The 6,566-nt window shown below is 51.0% G+C and overlaps 1 long non-coding RNA gene across 1 annotated transcript; it reads left to right on the top strand.

Moving 5' to 3' along the window:
• LOC311528883 lies at nt 1-6,074 on the top strand. Its single transcript, XR_014713721.1, has 2 exons — nt 1-672; nt 3,587-6,074. It is a non-coding gene; the product is annotated as an uncharacterized lncRNA (long non-coding RNA).
• The last annotated feature ends 492 nt before the right edge of the window (nt 6,075-6,566 follow it).

Below are 6,566 nucleotides of genomic sequence, written 5' to 3'. Positions count from 1 at the left end.
GCAACAGTATGTTGCAGAGTCAGACTGCCTGAAACTAAGCAAGGCCAAACAGGGGACATATGAAAAAACAATGCTGAATAAAGCAGCTTTATGTATAGTTTAACAAATGATACAGAGAATCAGGGAACTAGCTGGGAACTGGATTGGCTGGCTATATGGATACTTGGAGCAGCTTGCTATTGGATAAGTATGCTGGAAAAAAGGATGTATAAAAGCCTGTGTAACTTCCTGCTCTGTTGTGCAGGATTTGAGATTTTATTCTCCCTGTACCTTTTTGCAGCTGCAAATAAACTTTTCTGCTTCTCCACCCCGTTGTGATTATTGGGTGTAGCACACCGGGTAACGAACCACTCCAGCTGTTGTTCAGCCTCTCGGCACTGGGTGCCGGCAACAGCTTTTGGCGTCCCTGGGTGGGCTCGAGGCTGCAATTTAGCCTTGCCCGGACCCCTCCTGGAGGTCGAGGATTGCGGCGAGAACCGCTGCCCAGCGCGCACCAGTGAGTTCATCGGGGGCCTCGGAGGAGACGCGATTTGATCGACCCCAGAGGGCACAACGGTGCAACGCACTCATATAGTGGAGAAGCTGTTGTGGACCACGGTGAAGAACCGGTTCCTTAGACGTGGGGGAGGAGCAGCTGCAGGGCCACGGTGAAGAACCGGTCCCTTGGATCAGGTAGGATCCTTTTAAAATCCGGATTATATGCTCTGTTGGAACCTGGGGACGCCCAGAGTTACCCTGTAGGTATGGGACAGGGACAGAGCTCAGAGGTTAGGGCACGGTGTACGCCCCTAGAGTGCATTCTAGCAAACTGGAAGGTATTTGGTGCGGATCCGATGACTAAGAGCCAATTAAAACGATTCTGTACAGTTGACTGGCCTCAATATCAACTAGAGGACCAGGAGTGGAGTGGTGGCCACCAGGAGGGTCAATTAATTACAACACGATCCTCCAATTACTTTTGTTTTGTCAGTGAATGGGTAAATGGAATGAACATATGTATGTGCATTTGTTTCTGACTTTATGTACTCGACCAGATATTTTACAGCACTGTAATCTGACTCCAACTGGTTTGGTAGCAGCAAATGTTAGTCCCCAGACCCCAACCCCCACTGTAATGGCAGAGCCGGTGTCCCCTTCTGCCCCCACACTCCCACCTTATAAGGGTAGGATGCCTCGGGTTACAGAGATTGCCCCCTCAGTGGGACTCTATTCTTTGCTTACCGAGACTGTTGTGGCTTGCCCAGGGGCAGACGGACGTCAGGCTACCACTATGCAAGTTTAAACCCATGTGCCATTCAATCCAATAGACTTAGCAGCTTTTAAAACACAGGCTGGGGAATTCTCAACGAACGCAAGCAGGTTTATTTCAGTCTTTAAGGTGTGCCTCAGTAGTCACAAGCCGATTGAGACGACTGTAATATCCTCCTGAGAACCAACCCTGTGGTCTGAGGTGGAGAGGGATCAGGTTACAGCTAAGGCAAGGGGAGCGTCAGCTTTCAAGAAAAAGAAAGGAATCTGTCAAGTTCCTCTCCAAATAATTGTAAGCGGCTCAGGGCATTTCTGCGTATGGCAGGCTTTTGCAGGATATGGATCCCAGAGTTTGGACTGTGGGCTAAACCCCTGTACGACTGTGTAAAAGGAGCAGATCATGACCCCTTCTATTGGACCCCAGAGGCTGACAGGGCATTTAAAATCCTGAAAAGAAAATTGATGGAAGCCCCAGCTCTGGACCTGCCGGATCTCTCTAAGCCGTTTCAGTTGTATGTACATGAACGAAGGGAGGTGGCGCTAGGAGTGCTTACACAGCTGTTAGGAGCATGGAAGCGTCCTGTGGCTTATTTTTCTAAGCAATTGGATCAGGTTGCAAAGGGTTGGCCGGCATGTTTACGGGCAGTCGCAGCTACTGCCCTATTGCTTAAGGAAGCTAAAAAGCTAACATTGGGAGGGGTTATGCAAATCTATACTCCCCATATGGTCCGAGCCTTATTGGATGCAAAGGGAGGGCTTTGGCTCACCCAGGCTCGGATTGCTCGGTACCAGGCTAAGCTGTTAGAGAACTCTGAAGTCACCCTACAGCCTTGCCCCTCCCTTAACCCAGCCACTCTCTTGTTGCCAGAAACAGAGGAACAGGAACATGACTGTTTAGAGATCATAGATGTCCAGTACTCCAGCCGTCCGGATTTAAAGGATGTACCCCTCCCAAATGCAGATTATGAGTGGTACACTGATGGTAGCAGTACTGTAATAAATGGGCAAAGGAGGGCGGGTTATGCTGTTGTGACCCTCCATGACACTGTGGAAGCTGAAGGTTTGCCTGCTGGGACCTCTGCCCAGCTTGCCGAACTAATAGCCCTGACCCGTGCACTTGAACTGTCAAAAGGAAAGCGGGTCAACATTTTTACTGATTCAAAGTATGCTTTTGGTGTGCTGCATGCTCATGCTGGCCTATGGAAGCAAAGGGGAATGCTGACAGCCCAAGGCTCCCCAGTCAAGTACGGGCCCCAAATCCTCCGGCTCCTAGAAGCTGTACAACTCCCCTCAGAAGTGGCGGTGGTACACTGTAAAGCCCATCAAAGGGAGGATCAAGATGTGGCCAGAGGTAACGCCCGGGCAGATAGAGAGGCTAAGCATGCTGCCACCCTGCCATCCCCTCAGGCTGAGAACGCCCATATGCATGCCCTTATCCCATCAGTAGGGGAGCTTCCAACCCCTCAGTACTCTGGGGAGGAGAGACAGCTAACCGACAAACTCAGTCTCCGGGAAAAGGAGGGATGGCTCCATTCCCCGGAAGGGAAGGTCCTCCTACCAAAGGGCCTAATCCGGCCAGTGCTGCAGAAACTACATCAAACCACTCATGCTGGCAGGGAAGCACTTATCCAGCTAATGGGAAAATACTTTATCACTTCCGGACTCCGACCCCTGGCTGCCCAGGTACAAGCGGACTGCTTAGTCTGCCAAAAGAATAATCCCCGACCGGGACATCCTGTGCCACCAGCTGCCTAGAACCCACTCCGGGCCCCGGACAAGTGTGGCAAATAGACTTTACTGAGTTTCCCCGGACCCAAGCGTTCAAATATCTCCTTGTTATAGTGGATCGGTTCAGCGGATGGCCAGAAGCCTTCCCATGCCGTAACTGCACTGCCAGGACAGTGGCCCTCAAGTTTGTTAAGGAGATCGTTCCTCGCTTTGGACTCCCCCTGTGGATGGAATCTGACAATGGGACACACTTCACGTCAAAAATCATCCAAAGCATCTCACATGCCTTACAAATCCCCTGGAAACTCCATACGCCCTGGAGACCGCAAGCCAGTGGGGTAGTGGAGCGTACCAATCAGACCCTTAAACAGCATCTCTCAAAAGTGTGCCAAGAAGCCTCACTGCGATGGCCTGATGCTTTGCCCCTCGTCCTACTCCGTATCCGCGTTCTCCCAAAGGGTAGATTAGGGCTCAGTCCCTTTGAAATTATGTTTGGAAGGGCATGGCCTATGAATGGCACCCCGGTTCTGTCAGGGGAATGGGAGTTGGGTAATGGTTTTTTGTCACAGTATATGTGTTCCCTGTCTGCTGTTCTCTTGTCTCTTCACAGGTATACCAAGGATTCCCAGCCTCTCCCCTTGGACTCTCCCGTTCACTCCTTACAGCCCGGTGACTCTGTGCTTGTTCGCACCTGGAAAGACGAGCCTCTCCAGGAAAAGTGGAAAGGACCCTATACCGTCCTGCTGATCTCCCATACAGCGGCAAAGATCGAGGGACACAAGAACTGGATCCATCCCTCTCGTCTGAAGGCAGTAACCGCCCCCTCGTCAGCAGGACAGTGGACCGTCCAGCCTGCTGACTCCTCATCTAGTGACGATCTCGGGCTAAAGCTACTGTTTAAAAGGCACAAATAGCGGGCACCTTAATGCTAAAATGGGCCCACCCAGGTACTGGAGACCCTGGGTTGGGAAGACTCTGGTAATAATTAATTGGGTAACATTGTTATTCTTTGTATTGGTATTTCCAAATTGTGCATATCGGGAGCATAACTCCTTTGTTTTGCTTGCGCACCATGTTGCTACTTCAAACCAGACTGATTGCTGGGTGTGTGCTCCAACTCCACTGTCCCCCAAAACGGGAATGCCCCTTGACATGCTGCCCTTGACCCTAGCAGAATTAGCCACCACCAAAGAGCAGGAAAGAACGGACTCACCATTCTGGAACAAGACCTCTTTACAGCAGGCCACCTATCAGGACCAGGAGTATTCAGTTGCAGTACTCACTGAGGGAGTGTTATGTTTTACCCAAAACCAATCTGATCCCTATGGGCATCCTGTGGAAAAGAGCTCCTGTGTTACTACACAGTGGGCTGATGGGTATTGAATAAAGACCAACAGGGGAGGCCAACAGTGTGGGTGTAATGGTTCCTCCCCTTTTAGAGAAACTCTTACAAATAATCTTACCACAAAAAAGGGGTTTGGAAATGTAACTTGCCGTCCAGTTAATATCTCCAATGTAGCAAGCCAATGGTGGGTTTGTAGTGGTCCCTATGGCGAGTGTAATTTAAACGGCACAATTAAAAATGCCCCCACTTGTACCCAATCAGGAGGATGGGATGCCCCCCTAGGGGCATATGAATTGTTTAAAAAAGCAGCCAAAGCAGCCTTAAATATCCCAGGAATCCCCTTAAAAAACAGTCCTTATTGGGCCCTACAGGGTCACTATTTTGTATGTGGCCGAAAGGCTTACAAGGTGCTGCCAGCCAACTGGACAGGTAGCTGTTATATAGCTCATGGAGTTCCTCATCTTTCCATAACTGCCACACTGCCCAAAGGAAAGATTAGAAATGCCCGAGACACCTCTGTTGAGTCACGAGAAAAGACCCTGCGGCGACTGACTACGGCATTGGAGGGCAATATGAAGAATCCCCTCACAACCGAGAAGCTTGTAGGGTGCTCTGTACTGGGAATAGCGCCACTGTTTACCGGGCCAGCCCTGGCATGCATAGGCCGCTATACTGTAAGGCTGCAGATGGTACTTGAGAAAGTGGCCTTAGAGTTAGAGGACTCAGTTAGTAATTTAGGGTCCGCAGTAAAAACATTAAATAAAAAGGTACAGCAGCTCAGGACGTTTTCCCTCCAAAACAGGCTGGCTTTGGACTATCTCTTGGCATCCCAAGGAGGGGTTTGTGCCCTCATCGGGCCCCGATGTTGTGTATATGTAAATGATAGCAGTTATAAGATCTATGAAAAGGTGGTACAGGCTAAGGCCCATGCCGAAGCCGGAGCACAGGTTGCCTATACTGCCCCAGAGAACGATTGGTTGCAAACCTTGTTTTCAGGCTGGGGTTTGTCGTCTTGGCTTGGTGGTTTATTTAGCCTGCTATTGAAATTTCTCTTTCCTGTATTGCTTGTATTACTGGTATTATGCTGTGCGGTATCATGTGTCAGGGCCCTTTTGCAAAAGTTAATAAGTCATTCTCTTCAGGGCTATCAAAGTGCTTATGCAAAGTCATATTGTAAAGAAATAAGTAGCCCAAGTGAGAAAACTCAGAGCCAAGGCTGTTGAGTGTTCTCAAAGGGGGGAGTTGTTGGGAACACTGGGGCATGGCCACTAGGTAACTCGAGGGGATGGAAGACCACGAGTGTCGATGAAGCCCCCTCGCACTAGGCCCCTGTGTCCTTGCCCACCCACTCCTGCCTGGAGGCACTCGCAGCAGCTCTGTGTGCTAGGCCCAAGTGTCCTTGGCCCCCCCGCCTGGAGGCACACACAGCAGTTATGCTGAGAATCTGCAACAGTATGTTGCAGAGTCAGACTGCCTGAAACTAAGCAAGGCCAAACAGGGGACATATGAAAGAACAATGCTGAATAAAGCAGCTTTATGTATAGTTTAACAAATGATACAGAGAATCAGGGAACTAGCTGGGAACTGGATTGGCTGGCTATATGGATACTTGGAGCAGCTTGCTGTTGGATAAGTATGCTGGAAAAAAGGATGTATAAAAGCCTGTGTAACTTCCTGCTCTGTTGTGCAGGATTTGAGATTTTATTCTCCCTGTACCTTTTTGCAGCTGCAAATAAACTTTTCTGCTTCTCCACCCCGTTGTGATTATTGGGTGTAGCACACCGGGTAACGAACCACTCCAGCTGTTGTTCAGCCTCTCGGCACTGGGTGCCGGCAACAACACCACCCCTTCCCACAGCCCCACGACAACTGCTCAGCACCCCCCATAGAACCCCCACTCCCTAGTGCCCCAACACACACAGATCCTCCCCACCGCTTCACAGCCCAGCAATCCCCCATACTCCCTACAGACCCACTCCCCCAAGCCCTGCCTCCCAGCCGCACTCACCGGCCCTCTGGGAGGCGACTGTGTCTCCCGGGCTGAGCCGGCAGTGCAGCCAGGGCTGGGAATCGCTCCGGACCCTTGGGAGTGGCGTGATTAGCCAGGCCAGGGCCTGCCTGGCCCGGCTCCCTCAAGACGCACTTGCCAGGAGGGTCCCAGCCAAGCCCTCCCTCCTCCCCCCCCACACACACACCTGGCTGAGACAGGCCAGGCTTCTGCCCCAGTTGGCTCAGCTCCGGGGGC

Source organism: Lepidochelys olivacea (genome assembly GCF_965140295.1).
Source record: "Lepidochelys olivacea isolate rLepOli2 genome assembly, chromosome: 12".
Taxonomy (NCBI): domain Eukaryota; kingdom Metazoa; phylum Chordata; order Testudines; family Cheloniidae; genus Lepidochelys; species Lepidochelys olivacea.
Note: the sequence above shows the minus strand (reverse complement) of the source record. Positions and strands in the feature narration are given on the sequence as shown.